General features: G+C 44.2%; 1 protein-coding gene across 6 annotated transcripts in view; it reads right to left on the minus strand.

Annotated features, from left to right (window-relative positions):
- The window catches only part of RREB1 (ras responsive element binding protein 1), a 122,292-nt gene that overhangs the window by 79,382 nt on the left and 26,961 nt on the right, over positions 1-15,949 (minus strand). The window contains exon 1 of one of the 6 annotated variants that reach the window (XM_048309754.1): positions 8,930-9,049. The exons of the other annotated variants lie outside the window; for them this stretch is intronic. The gene's annotated coding sequence lies outside the window, so the exon portion shown is untranslated. Of the gene's footprint in view, positions 1-8,929; positions 9,050-15,949 lie in introns of those variants that run through there. 6 annotated transcript variants of the gene reach the window in all.

The raw sequence follows: 15,949 nt of genomic DNA on the forward strand, positions 1-15,949 counted from the left end.
GGACGAATTCATCTTCTGCCTGCCAACTGATGTAAAAGCTCCAAAACACCCCAACAGCTGCCGATGGCGCTGTTCCTGCCTTACATCAGGCTCAATGTATTTCAAAGTACTTCGATGGCTTAAAATATGAAGGAATGCTTTTCAATAAGACGACCCCCTGTCCTTTTCTGTCCTTTTATCTTTTCTTAACAGTTTGCCATCCAGTGATAGGAGGGAACCCCAGCTGCATAGCCTGAGCTTTTATCTTCTGCTGACCATGCAACAACACAAAGCTCAGCGCTGGATTTCCTGCTGCTTGCCGAAAGGGGCTGTTCAGCTTGTTTAAATATTACTTGCCTTGGGAGCCTTGGAGTTGTGCCCAAGCACTGTACTGTATCTTCCCAGCATCCATTTCAGCATGTACTTTAAAGGTCTTTAGGTTCCATGTACTATGCTCCCTCTCTGCTACGGGAGGAGCCTGATGACTCCAGAAAAGAAACCCCATTCAACTCCTCCCTCTCTCCCCATTTTCCTCACTAATCCCTCAGCCTCATTCCATTACACAGGTAACAGAAGTCCCTCTTCATCCCAAAAGCATGCAAACACATTTAGTCCCATAAACTGAACCAACTGCAACCAAGGTAAAAGACATTTTGGTACAAAAGGCTACAGCTAGGAAGAAATCAGATGCCATGTATCACATACAGCAAGCTACCAGTGTGCAGTGAACAAGCAACCAAGAAAGTACAGGAGCGAAGGTGGATAGTAGTACGGCAGCCTCCTGCAATACTAGATTTATAAAGTCTCCACCTTGGATTTTAGAAGAAAAGAATCTTTCAACACAACCATCTCTGAATTTGCCAACTTAACATTAAGGCACTTTCCTTTCCCATTCAGAACGGTGATGAAAACAAAACATGGTTTTCACAACACCAGAAAGGATATTCCAGCCTTTAAGAATTCTTTCAGAAGCCCTCCTTTTCACAATTACCATGCCACCGGGAGGCTGAGTTCTGGCTACAAGGTCAGGAGGAGATAACCTTGGCCAATAGAAATGATCTGCATCAGCCCAAAAGCAGTGCCAGGCCACCCATTAAGCAGCCCAGAAGGCCTCACTGTTAACCTGTGTGCAGCCAGAAGCAGCTGATACGTATGGAGAACCAGGAGGTAAAAATCCAGATTCACAGTCTATCCGTGACAGGTGTGGACACAGCCCTTCAAATCAGGAAAAGTTCAGTGAATACCGACTGCGAGAACTGCCCTGTAAGATGTCTCTCATTTTCCATGGCAGCTAGGATGCAGAAATACATGCACCCCCACAAGCTGATGTAAGATTGCAGGAAACTCAAGGCTAGATGTGAAAACCTGTTTTTAATCCATTCTGCTTTGCCTCAGCCTGCAGCGTACAGACTGATTTAACCTGATGTAAGCCACGGCTGTCATTCAGAAGGACAGACTGCCAGTCCTCAGTTTACCCCGCAGCTCTGGCCACGTGTTTTCCCTCCGGCTTCATGCCAGTCCTAGAGTTTGAACAACGACATGGTGATCCAGGATCACGGAACAGATCTGATTTGAGATTTGCGTTTGTTTGGGTTTGTTTTTTGTTTGCACTTAAAAATGCACATACATATAGTTTCATCAACAGCCTTCACACACGGGAGCTGAGACATAGTCAAATTACACCCTCTATTTGAGTGAGGGATGAGAGACCTGAGCAAGAATGTTGTCGGTAACTCTACTCCCGCGGTGCTGCAGTACCGGGGAAAGATGAAAAGATGTAGTGGAACAAACCCACAACCGGCTCCATCTACAGATTCCCTCCTCCTGCTCCCCCCCTTGCTCCCTTCTCTCCAAGTCAGAGCCCACTTGCAACATCTCTGCCATAAAAACATTTAAAAATCTACGTGAAGTTCAGCTTTCTGATTAAACCCAGTGAAATAAGTTCACAATAAAATAAACTACCATAATTACAATGTCTCTACTGCACCTCTCCCATGGCATCCCTGGATGAGGGGAGTAAGAGAGCAAGAGCAGTCTTAGGCTATGAGTTAGTACTTTTCTGCTTACCTATCTAATTTTTCCTACATCAAGAACTGGGTGTAACTTTTGCACAGGGCTAAGCACAAAACAAACACAACTCGAAAATATCCACCTCCCTTCCCACATATGGCTGAATTAAGCCTAATTTTCAACTCATTTGTTTATTCGTAAGCTTTTGTCAATGACCCTTTCCCCATGCACAAAGACAAAATTTACCCTCTCCAGTACCACTCATGCTTCATTAAGTCACATCACTAACAATGCTGAAACAGCCTGCCACCGTGTGCCACATGTACCAACCACAGCTCCAGAGCCACCAGCAAGTAGGGCAAGCAGCTCACCTCGAGTCCCCATGTACTTTAAAGACAATATTTACAAACCTTGGGCGCTTGGATTTAACGCACAGCACAGTGGGAATGGCACATATGCTTCCACAGGGGCAACTGACCTCCTACAGAGAGCGGTATTTATTGTAAAATGCATCACCTTAAGGGGATGGGATGGGACAGAAGCAGAGAAAAGAAGCCAAAGCTGCAGAGGGACAGGACGTGTTGCCCGGCTGCATGTCCTCAGGCACTGCTAGCTCACATTGCTTGCACCATCTGATCACTCAAAGCTAAACATGGAATGTAGGTAGCAAGTCATAACGCTGTGCAGGCCTGGAGACGTGACCCATCAGCTGTTTCTGCATTATAATTATTGCACTGGGGCACAGCAGGACCAAAAGTTTGCCTGGGCAGATTTCTGCAAAGTTCTGGCTTGTTAGAAATGACAAGAAAGGTCACATGCTGCTTTCGGATTTGTGATTACAGTCACTTTTCTGCAGGCCTGGCATTCCCTGTTTAAAATCCTCAGTCTGCAAGAAAAGTGGAAGGCCCAGAACTGTTTCACGTTATTCAAAACTGCATGAAGAAGTAAGATTGCACAGAACTGTGATTGCTCTCACCCCCCTTCATAAGACAAGACAGGAGTTTCACACAAAGATGCAGTGAAGTAGCACTCCTGAATCACCATTCTCTGCATTTCTCAGCTGGTCTTGGTCGTTTCCCCTTCAGGCCACTTCTGGTCTCAGGCTTTCTTTCACTCACTTTTTATTTTTCAAGTTTCTGCTACTAATATAAAGCCTGAAAACCTTATTGTAATATAATAATTTCCTTGTATTATCATATTCTCTAGTGAACTGATTAATTCTCGGAGCGATCCTGACCCTCAGCTCCCACTGGGCCTCAAGTGATGCAAAAGGCTTCTTTCAGATCTTCCTCCATTTTATTTTTGTCCTAACATGCAGAGTACAAGTACACAGGACTCAGTTTTGGAACTCTGGACTTAAAATGCAAATATCTTCACTTTTAGGCCCTTTCTTCTATAACATGCTCAGAATTAAGCAAAGCTCAAAGAGTAGAAAAGTCAGTAAGGAAATTATTTCATCCAATATATATTCAACACATTGTACTGTCCAGGCTTTGCTCTGTAAGTAAACTTTAAATTATTAAGAGGCCAGTTCTGTCAGGAAGTGACACGAAGTTGAGTGCAACAAGTCAAAGGAGAAACCAACAACAAAATCTGTAGGACAACAAAAACCTGCAGCAGTACACAACCACAGCATTTCTGTCACACAAAACACAGCAGGCACTTTGTATCTGGATAGCACAGCCCCTTTCCAAGTGACTGCCTTTAGAAGACTCGTGGACTGAAGGGATGCTTTCAGGAGGTCACTTTGAGCTACATCAAGCTTCCTGTTTGACACCACGTGGACTCACCCTGCCCTCCCACCCATCCCTCAACCAAAGAAAATAAAAATCTTAGCACTTTTAGCATCTTTCCTGACCAAGATGCATTCAAAGCAAATCACCGTGAGGGCCAAACACCACAGGGATGGATACTGCCCAAACTTCTAAGGTACCATTTTTTGCAAGAGCAGAGGGGTACTGGGATGCCAGGTGGTTAATGGGATGGACACCCCTTGTCCATCACGGGGAAGACATCAGGAAGACATCAGTAAGTGATGAACAAGTCTGTAGGCCGGAAGAGCACACTTGAGGCTCAGACCAAAACCTCTGTTAGTACAAGAAGAGCACCCATCTCTAAGACCACTTTCTATCTTGTTCTCCCCATCCCCTCCCTGATACCCTTCTCCCTGTTCAGAGGAGATTCAGAGGATTCAGAACAGCAAGGCAACTGATGTCTAACCATGTGTCAGAAGAATGGGCTAATGCAATGTCACCCAGCCCACTGCATGAACAAAAACCACCAACGAACCCTGCTAGTGGTTAACTGCAAATTTTTGCTTTACTGACTGTATTACACTGCTAAGGGTTCCCTTGTCTTTGCACACACACTGCCCTCTTAGAAACACCAAATCTGCTCAAGCCCAGATTTACAAATACATGCAAAGATATTCTACACATCTGCTTCCACCTGGTGGATTACCAGAGATGGAGACTGCAGTGTTTTTAAAACAAATGTGTAAACTCACCTCTAAAATTATTTGCATGGTAATTCTGTGGGCAAGTAGAGAGGGGAAGAGTGGTCAGGCTCAGGGGCAAGGGAGAAGTTTGCAAGCAATAGAATAAGAATCACTAAACTGTTTAAACCATTTTTAAATTCAGTTTTTTCCCTCTTGGAAAACAAACAAAAAAGGGATTTTTCTTTTATTTTGAGGAGCTCCTCAAAACAGAAGAGGACAGAGCTGTTCAATATTGCTCTGGGGTGCTTAACATGAATAAATAACTTCAATCAAATATCTTCTTAAAGAACTTAAAATTCTCTTTCCACAGTCCCCCCTTCCATAATCAAGCAAAAAAATAGATATTATATATATACACGGTATATAATCAAAACAAAACCATTAAGTAATTTATTGCTAGCCGTAACTACAGACACCAGGGGTTCTTTTAACACTTCAGCAAAACAAATGAGAAATGACAGGGAGTATCCTGAGAAACTCTGCTGCAAATTCTTTCAGGTCTGGTTTCTAAAAATTTCCTTGCTATGATACCTGCAAATGCAGCTTTGCAGTAACTTCCAGTTCCATTTTCATATATGTATTTTTAAATATAGCAGCAGCCTTTGCCCTGTGTATTCAGCACTGGGGGGTATTTCATTCTCTGTGGCCAAGGTTTGCAGGAAAGCTGACTGGAGATTCCAGAGATGTGGCACGTTTCTTTTTTGCTCTAAATACTTCTGACTGGAAGCGAAGGTAAATATTACTCCAGCCTCAATCTGTTTCCCTCTTGCACCCACAGCAGCTTAGTCAGATACAGTCAACAGGCTACCGCAAACTACACTTAAGGGCTCATTACAAATCAAGGCCTCAGTCATGCTAATGAACTGATACTAATAGGTTCATTCTATGGAAGAGAACCATTAGCTTCAGTAGTGGTCCTTGAATCAGGAAGTTTTTCTGTATCACATGCACAGGTATTTACAAACTTCTAGGCCTTTGTTTTTATTTAGGAGACCAGTGGTGTTTGGCAAGGAGGGCAAGTCTTGTTGGATGACTTTAAAGCTACCCTTACTCCACATGGAGCAGAAGTGCCTACGAAGTAAAGCACATTCACAAGAACAGCGTTTTCATCTTACACCAAAAAATCCCTCAACCAGAATTCTATACCTGTACCAGTACATCACAGTGCAAGAGGAACAATCACGCATTCCCCACGTGCATTTTGCACCCGAAAGAGTGGACAAATAGAAAGATACATATACAAGATTACTGAACTGCTTACTCAAGATGTGAGACTAGGTTACCAAGTTCAGTCTTCACAGAGCTGGCATGACCTATTCTGCTCTGGAGTGAGACAGATGTGATGATGCTTGGCTTTCACTGCATCATGCACAGTCTTTTTTACCTCCAAATTACAACACACATTAGGACCAGACCTCACTGGAGAAATCACCATTGTCATTGTCAGCTGTGATAACAGATAACTAATTCAATCAATAGCTGTAATTCCAATCTCCTACTCACTTTGCTCTTCTCAAATCTCAATACCCCTGCATTACAGCTTTGAGAACTTTAAGAACAGGTCAGACTTTCTCCCCCTTGTTAGGGATTCAAAGTTTGCTGTAGATTTTTTTCTACTTCCTATAAAAAAAGGAGACATCAAAGTAATTCAAAATCTGAAGTCACTTTTCCCTCAGCTTCATTTTCAGAAATGGCTGAAGAATTTTTTTTTTTTTTTACTACTTATTTTTCTTTCAAAACCAAATGTGGCCTGAAGCTAAACACCTGACATGCAGTGTTTCAGCACCAATGGTTAAAGCTCAGTAGAGCCACATGCAAGAGAAAACAGGGCCAGTAATAACGCTGCCTGGTGATTTCCAATTGGAAATCCTCCTGGCATCCCAGCCTCTTTCATGCAGAGCAACTTACTGACATTCTCTCTCCATTCCTCTCCCTGATGACTCTCTCACTACACCTGGAAATTAGGAAGCTGACTAAGCTCCCTAAAAACTGGTCTGGTCAGTCCCAGTCACCCCCACTCCAAAACGGTGAAAGCAGACAGTGTGACATCTCAGCAGATGAGGTCTGAGACTAAACTGGTGGAATTGGCAGCAAACATTAAAAGTACCTTTTTTTTCCTTGAGTCCAGTTTCTGTCACAGACCCTCATTCCAAAAGTCAAGAGAGAATTTCAATGCATTTTTGGGGTTGCTGACTCTGAACCCACAGGGTAAACTTCACTTGTGACTGTTCACAATTCAGAAAATGCTTGGAGAAAGGAAGCAGAAAAAAGCTGAAATTTCTCTCACAATCACACAAGCCCAAGAGCCACAGCCTTAACACCACCAGTTTCCCATCTCATTAAGTGTCTTGCAATACTTGTTTTTGTAATCATTTTCCGTGCTGTCTACACAAAAAAAGTACCTCGGAAGCCAGAATAACTACATTCCTTAAACATGGACCCTTTCCAAACTCACCCCAAACCTTTCTGTGCTTAAGGTCCTACACACACATGAACACACAGATCATTTACGTGGCCAGCAGTTAATTCACCTTCAAGTCGCCCTAATTTTGAGGCTGAACACTTCCTAAACTTCTGCATCCCTAATGGCTGTCTGAGGGAAGGCGGGCTGCCTCCTGCTTCCTCTGCATTCCCGGCTGGCAGGACTGCAGGGCGGCCTACCCGTGCTGCTCTCTCCGAACCACGCCGCTGTGTCCCCGTGCACACAGGGTGCCATCGCAGCGACTGCTGTGTGTGCAGACTCCTTCTTCCCGAGAAAGTCACAGTGACAAACCCCCTGCTTCCCAGTTTATCCTTTTCAACTCTCTTTTTTGGAAGACACAGACACCTCCTCCCCCTCATTTCCTCATCACCTCCACTCAGAAAGCCTGAGGCTCGCTGATTTCGTGGTAGACAGCAAGGCCGTCTGTGTCTGCTGGCTGGTCTGGAACCAGCCTAGGTAACATTCAGACAGGACACACAACACACACTCTCTTCCAAAAACTTTAAAATCCAAAATGCAAATACTTCGCCCATCAATAAAAATGCTAATAAAAGAAGTCACAGCAGGAGAAGTCTCTGGCTACCTGCCTGGGGTCTGATGACTGCAGGTAAGTCCTTGAAAGGAAGGGATGTGATCTGACCACCGCTGGTGGTTGCTTCCCTCAGCCCCTCCGTCCGATCCTGCTCTACAGACCAGGCCCTGTGTTCAGCTTACCTGGGTTCCTGCATTTCTTGGGCATAACAAACAGTAATGGCAGAACACCTCTAAGAGACACCCCAACTCAACAGTGACTATTCTTATCACCCTCCTGCGATGCCACAGACATCCCAGGACTCAGCAGCACCAACTTGGAAGTACATCCTCTATGACTACATCAAAACAAAACCCCATTTTGGAAAGATTTTTAAGAACAAAAAGTCCCAGTCCTTCTAATTTCTGTACAAGGCACAAACCCTGCAATACCCGCCTTGTGCACTTCAGGCCCTGAAAGCTGCCAGAAACAGCTGAAGGATGGAGGGAGAAGGAAGATTTCTGTGATGAATCCTACTTTTCAGAAAGTTTTAGAAATAACTAAAATCACACAGATGCAATGCATTGCTCAAATAAGTACATTAACTCAGAATGGGAACTATTTTAAAAATCACTATGGTTTTAGGTTTTTTATTTATTTACTGTTTTGACTGCAAAGGATAAATGGTCTCCTGCACTATAAAATTACTTTTCAACTTCAATATATAATTAACACAGGAATTGTGTTAATTTACATCTTTCCTATGCATTTGTATATAGACTCAATGGTACAAACACAAGGATGCCTACCTGTAAGGTTCATAACCACACCTCTGCATTAAAAAGATTACTGAGCAGTCTAACAAAAGGGTGTTTACTTCTAGTGCACTGTGATTCTGTATGGCTCAGCCCATTTGCAATCTGTAACACTGTTATCACTCAACTGATATTTACTGATATTTGGACACAAAGGGACCCATGTTTCTCCCTCAATCAGATTTAGTAAATCCACAAAAGTCAAAACAAAACAAGTCAAGAGACAGAAGAATCAGGCCTTTGGGATGCTATACTACTGTCTCCCGTGTGGTTAATTTCAATGAGCTTGTTGAAGCACAGCCTTTAGCCAAGTGCTTTTTCATACAAACATCCATAGCTCAGAGACGATTAATCATCATTTATTACTCACCTTCTGGCAACACCCACTCTAAGCTAGGCACCATCCAGACACATCAAGACAGACAATCCCAGTTTGAAGGCTTTGTGGTAACAGAAAGCCATTTTTGAGACCCAGTCCTGATGGAGAGATATCTACAGACCCCTGTGGTTACTCAGCATGGCTACTGGGATCTGCCAAAATACAGGTGCTCACGGGAATACTTAATCACAAATACCACTTTCAAAAAGGGACAAGGTACGTATGAAATACATCGGCTATACCTACTTTTCAGTACCTGTCAACTGCTACTGGCGTTACGGTACAAGTAAGCCTCGTGAAAGGATTTTGCTGAAGAAATAAGGTGAATTCTTCATAGACTTATCGATCAGAGCCCCTCACTTGGTTACTGGAAAGTGGTTATTCTGTTCTTCTGCAGCATTAGTAACTTCTCAAACAAAGAAGCCTGATTGAGGCAGACAGTGAGGGGCTTATCAGCTTAAGAAATGGGAAGGATGGTCCAATTAACTGCCAAGCAGTCAGACATAATTCACTCTGACTAGGCCAATGAGAGATGAGTCCCAGAAATGCATGTCCTGTCCATTTATATAACACCCAAACATTCCCCCCTGCAAAGTCTTCCCTTCTGGAAGTGTTGCCTAAGTAAGGAGCAAGTCACTATAGAAAAATCCACCTGTATGGACCTGCATCTGATTAAGCAACCACCTCAGTGGTACAGGAGGCATTGCCAGTCGCTACACTGCTGAACTCAGGCACTAACAGCCATCACCAAGCACACAGCCAGAATGCTCTGTACAAGGCTATCTGGGGTCCACACCACTGCGCTGTCTTCTCACACATCAACGAACAGGGCAAGATGTAGAAGGCACAAAAAGGAAAAACCCCACCCTGGGGTATGCAGGAAGGCTTCATCTCATTTTCCTGAGCCACTTCTGTCTAGCACAGAAACAGTCAGAATATTACTGAAGTAATTAATTTCACAATGTTAAAAACAAACAAGCAAAAAAAGCTGAAGGCAAACCATATGTAAGAGCTGATTAGCTGTGAATCCAGCCACACTGCTGCTCTTTGTGTCCTCTGCAATGCTTAGTACCCTGCTAGCACAGGGTAAACAGAAAGATGGCCAAGAGAAAGAGTAAGGGGAGAAATTCTACAAAAGATGCTAGAATGAAAAGAGAAAGTTCTCAACCACAGCTTTAGCTTGGGATACATCACCTAGGATGAAGCAGGCATTTAAAGTGGAGAGAGAAGAAAAAAGAAAGACAAAAACACATCCCCAAAATACTGATTCATAAACACAAACATCTGCTGTTTAGGGGAAGCGTGGAACCTTTACGCTGCAAAAAAAATGTGCGTGTGGGACCTGCTCCATCCTTTGATAAGGTACCTTGTTTTGTGTAATCCTCTTCATTTTTAAGTGCCAGACTTAAGACTGTCACAGTCAGAAACACATGCTACGAGCAGGAGCATAAAAAAACCCCAGTTGTGTAGAATATTTATGTTACATATGGCAATATCCTATTTGTCAGGCAGTTACCAGGAGCTAAGGAATCTCTGTGGTACCAGCAAATTCATCTTGCAGCAGGGTGTTAGAGCAAGCACAAACCAGACTATATATGGTATGTTTACTGAATGATTAGGCATAAACATGGTACAGAAGAAATGATGTCTTGTATTAGATGCTGGGCTTCCTGCTGCAAGGCAAACCATCCTGCTCGGAAAGCAGTCTGTCACATATTCCTCATATGCTTCTGGCTGCGGGTGCCAGTGAAACCTCTAGAAAACAGGAACAGGTTATGTGGCAAGTAATGATTAACAATGTGGAGGATCAGCCTTCCAAGCTCCACCCGCCAGCATTCCCTGTCTCCTTGCTGCTCTTCCTCCCCCGCTACTTTTCGGTTGGGACTGTTTGCAGGGTGAGCTGGTGGAGCGGATGAAGGCACAGAGAGACACATGCCGCGCTGAGCACTGCCTCTGCCACGGGATGACGGGCACGGACAAGTGCACCCTCTCTTTCTTAAGAAACAGCTGGCAGCAGGCAAGCGAGAGCTGCAACCATCCGCCTGCCCCACATCCAAACCCAGTTGGCACAGGACTATTTCATAACGGGGAGGAGGGGGGAAAATCCTGAAAGGGAGAGGGAGGAGGGTGTACTGAAGATGCCTTAAAGCACAGAAGAAGGTTCCTATCTGGCTTCTGCATCCTGCCTAACCTGTTTTGTGGCATGTTCTGGTTAACTCTCCTTTTGGTCGAGGTTGTTCATTGTTTTTCTTCTGGCATCCAAAGCCAAGTTGCAGCCCCTTCTCTCCTCTGACTCCTTTCACGCTCCATCACACTCCAGTACAAGCAGGGGTAAACGGAAAGGAGATGCCAGAAAACAAAACTCTGAGTTCATCACAGACTGAAACTGGATGCAGAGTTTCTTTACTGGAGGGAACTGGATCTTCCTTATCAACTCACCAGGACCATCAGCCCTCAGGTGCCAGACTTCTCACCTTCATCACTGCTTTTCAACATTAGCAACTTGCCAAAAAATCTTAAAACTACACTAAGTGGTAAGAGGGTGGGAAAACGAAGCAAAAAAAAAGCCCCAAACCTCAAAACACACACCCAGAAGACTGCACGCCACACAAATCTAACCAGAGCACAGTGCGGGAGCAGCAGCACTGATCACAGCACGAGGACATGCCATCATCACCACAGCACATTTATGTCTTCACTGTGTACTGTACTCACAGGGTTAATGAGTAGCCCAAAGATCAAAAATAAACCTGCTAAGCGACAGAAGCATCAACTCCAGGCTGTGCTGGGTGGCTTTTGACAGGGGTTAAGCAGTCAGTAACCAGTGACAAGAACTTGGTGGTTCAGTAGCCATTTTAAGCAGCAGATATATTAATCATGGGAGCGCAGTAACAAAAGAACCAGGAGCAAAAACATGCTACAGATATGAGGACCCCTAAAAGCTCAGCAGCACACACATACCCCTCTGTCGTGTGTAAAATAAACTTAGAGAAGCCAACAAAGAAGAAAGATTATTCCATGACCTCCAGAGCACAGCAAATCCCTCAGAGCAATGAGTGCTAGGCATCAGAAACTTCCTGGTTTCCAGGCCGTTGTTTCACATGTTTTCTGGGGAGTTTGCATGCTGTGGGAAAGATTCCCAAGTACACTGAAAGCAAGCCTGCAACATCCCCTTCCACTCCCACAGCAAGTATGCAGTCCATAAAAGATTAAAGTGTTGGAAGCATATGCTTGAGCAAAGACTCCTCTTTTTTTTTAAGAAACACATCAACAGTTTAGCAGTTGATGCATTTATCAAAATATTTTGCCATCCCTTTTTTAAGACAGCATGGTGGGGGGGGGCAGGGGGATGGAGCAAGCAAGCAAGAGCGTGTGAGACACATGCAGTCTGTAACCTGAACACCGTTTTACAGATGTATTTACTATCCTGCTTTTCTTTGGGGGCTTTTCAGGCCAGAGAGGCCTTTGTCTCTGTGCCAGGTGCTAGCCAGATCATAACAAATGAGCAATCACAAAGTAAGCAGATCTGTCTCCTTCTCTGAATCTACTGGGATGCTGAGGCACGAAGATGTACCTGAAAAAACTTCTGTTCGATTATGGGCCCGATCAATCCCTTTGGTCATGTGAGCGCCTGAAGTCTGGTACAATTATTAACTGTGCTGCAGTCACATGAAAGAGAACAAGCTTCCCCCTCCCACCCTCATCCCATGGGTAACATTATGTGGGCAGTAAATATATGAAGGAACATGGTGAGGCAGGGGGGTGTGTGTAGAAACCTTCACAGAAAGGCTTCATAGCTGTACATTTTATTATTTCTTTTTGGTGGACAAATTATGGGCATTTCAGGCAAGCCTGACTGACGCCCAGACATGTTCGGGTACCCAAAGGAGAGTGAAGTGGGGAATCCTCATTTCTACTCAGTGCTGCCTTCATTAAAGAGGGAAAATCAAAGGTGTTTCCAATTTTCCCCATTTAAACACGATGATGATGGAGCATGGAAAGTATTTTTACTAAAGCACAAGTGAGTAATTTCTAAACTGGTGGGCTTTCTTTGGAGGTGTTCTTATTTGTTGGAGGGGATTCAACAGGTATGAGAGAAGAGAGATGGGAAAAAGAGACCACTGTGATTCTGAGGAGAAACACTTGGCATTGAGACAAATGAGGTAGGCAGCGTTGACTAAAACCCAAAGCTGTGATTCAGCTGTTGGGACCAGAATCTCATGGAGCCTCCTTGCTTTACAGCTTGCGCTCATGTAACTAAGAATGGAGATGGCACTTTCTAAAAGCTGCTTTCCAGGACTGAGAGGGAAATGACACAGAAACAGCATTCAACCAGCATGGTACCCAACTAACCCCCAACTCACGTACCTCCAGTCTGCCAGAGGGCTGCTGTTGCCCTATTTTAGCTGTGAACCAAGCACTGCAGGTGTGTGCGCTGTAGAAACCTGAGCTCAGAAACACGACTGCAATCCAGCTAGGATGGAAGCTGTGCCCGATGGATGTGCAGCCCCTCCGGCCTCCCCAGACACATCCTAGCCCAACACAGAAGCCCCTCCCGTGCAGTGTTTCAGCTGAAAACAGTGAATTGTGCTGACTTTAGAAGGGGGGTAAGCAGGTCAGGTGGTGAGGAGTGTAAGGTTTGACATCGTATGACATTTCCTAGACATAATTAAAAATATAAAGCACAGCGCATCTTTAAGTGGTTACATCTATACAGTTGCCAGCCCTGTGACACTGAACAAGAAAAGGTGGTGCTGGGGTAGATAAACAGCAGACTGATGACAAACAATAAAACATAAATGAGCACACCCTCTTTCAAAGTGCTACATATATTTTCTGTTAAGTTATAATTGAGTATATCCCCAACAAAACAACTACATTTATAATATTATACCATGAATCCATTTTAGAAAATATTTTAGAATGTGCTTTTGCTTTGGCCTGCCTACACAAAATAATAAAGAAATATCACTCATCAGGAATTCCCTAAGAAAAATAAACCTTAAAATAGCATGGTACGCTCACTGAGTACCACGTATTTCTGCAAAACTGCCGTTCTTTATATATTTTGCATCTGAAAACTGCAAGTCTCACACGGCCACACACAAAAGACAGACAGACTGCTGCTGTGGACAAAATGGTGCCATTTAATACAAAAATCTGGTTTATGCATAGCCTGGCTCTAGTGCATGCTGGGCCCAAGCAGAGTGGGATGCAGCCAGTTATATCGAACAGTTGTGCCCTCAGCAACAAATGGTGCATTCATAAAACTGGAAAAGCCTCTGTCTAGGGGATCGCAGCTCTGCAAAGGAAACAATCGCTTGCTGACATTTTCTGAGGGAGGATATGGCCAAAAGAGGTTGAGGGGGAGAAGTATGATCTACAGGAAAGTTATGTTCAGAAGAAATACCAAAATATAAGGGAAGAAAACCCAAATCTGCCACTAAGCTCCCTTTGCACTCTCCCTCCATTAGGTAGTCTCTAACAAAAGACCAAGGCCACCTGAAAAGACACGTGGTTGGAAAACACTTGGCCAGTCAAGAGTATAGAAGAAAAAGAAGAAAAGAAAAACTTTCTTGTAGAACGCTGGCCCATGAAGAAGCGACAGCCCTCATGCAGGCTGCAGTACACAAAGCCTCATGTGACAGGCAGTTTCTCACAAGTTTCTTACCCTTGCCTTTATTAGCTATGCCACCTCCATGCTGGTAACTAAAAGCCAACATCTGGTGCTAGCTAAATGTCACCATAGAGAATCCCTTTAATAAAAATTTAAAGAGTCTGGGTCCCAAGGAAATCATCAGTGCTTTGAATGTAAGACCCTACATGAGAGCTTCAAGACTGAAAAAATCCTGCCTTTTAAGCTATCCAGAGCAGTGACTAAGGTGCACTAAGCCCCTTCTCCGGACCCCATGCCACCTCACACTGGGGATGCTCAATTCACAGCCGCTGGCCCGTGTGTAGCCCATCTGGACAGTTCATCTGGTCAGCACCCTGTGCTGGGAAGCCCAAAAAGGTCTATGTTTGTCCAGGTCTTGCTGCAGGATGGGAGCATGCTGCCTAGTCTGCTCTTGGCCTAGGGAGCTCTGGCTCCTGAAGCTGAAGTGCCAGATACTGCAACCTGCCCCAAACATACCTGGCATCTGCCATCTCTGAAACCGAATCTGACCTGTCCCTAAGATGCACAAGGCACCCATACAAGTTGATGCAGAAGTGCTCCTTTTGGAGCTAGGCAGTTAAGCAGCATGGCTTATTAATGAATACCTGTCACCTGCTCTGTTCTACTGAGCTAAGTAATAAAGCAAAAAACCCCACATCATACACCATTACTGAAGTTCAGTGCGAGAGTCAGTGGCAGCTCCTGTAAGAGACCAAAAGAATTGAGGCCCACCTACACATTGATAGGAAATAAAAAACAGCTCTCCCCAACCACTCCTGGCTGCCCTGAGGCTGTGGGGGGGCATGCACCCTATTTCCTCCTGGTGCTTGCACAGCATAGAGGTCTCATATCTCATTGTCCAATAAAAGTTTTCTCCTAAAAACTCATCTCAACAGTTTGGGAGAACTGAGACTGTCTTCCACAGCCAAGGTGAGCCCAGCTGAAGGAGAGATGACAAAAATTTTGTGGCTGACAGAATGAGTCCCTCCATTATATTATCAAGAGAGTGTGTGTTTTAAGAGAGTCCTCTTGCACTGAAGCCTTTGCAAGGGTATCTAAAAAGGGGATGCATGTAATTCTGCCTAATTCCCCAGTGCACCTAATGGTCTTCTGAGAGCCTTTTATGAAACAATTTCAGAGGTGAACAGGACTGTGGTTCCACAGACTGACAGTAAAAGTATTTTTCCACAGAGGTTTAAAAAAAACCCAATCAACCAACCAACCAACTAACCAACAAAAGGCAAAACAGGATGAGTGATTCTTCAAGAGAGAGAGAGCCATTCCTGCACCTCAGTGCCACAAGCAGCCAAAACCTGCAGGTTTGCAGGAGTCGAGGAATAAACACTGGCAGCATGCACGGCAAGCTACAGAGGCGAGAACTGAGCCATAGCTATTGAGGCACTGCAGAATGAATGGTAATGCTTTTGTTTACCAGCTGGGCACTGCAAATGATTGCTTTTGCAAGAAAGCTTGCACTGCAGTTGCATAAATATTTTCAATAAAATAGTATAAAAAGACACTTCATTGATGCTGGTTATCAGCTGGAGACCTACAGGAAATACAAAAAGCTTTTACAAAGGCATCAAAGTAATCTAAAAGCTGTCTGACTTTACTCCTTGG

This window comes from Corvus hawaiiensis, chromosome 1 (genome assembly GCF_020740725.1).
Source record: "Corvus hawaiiensis isolate bCorHaw1 chromosome 1, bCorHaw1.pri.cur, whole genome shotgun sequence".
Taxonomy (NCBI): Eukaryota; Metazoa; Chordata; class Aves; order Passeriformes; family Corvidae; genus Corvus; species Corvus hawaiiensis.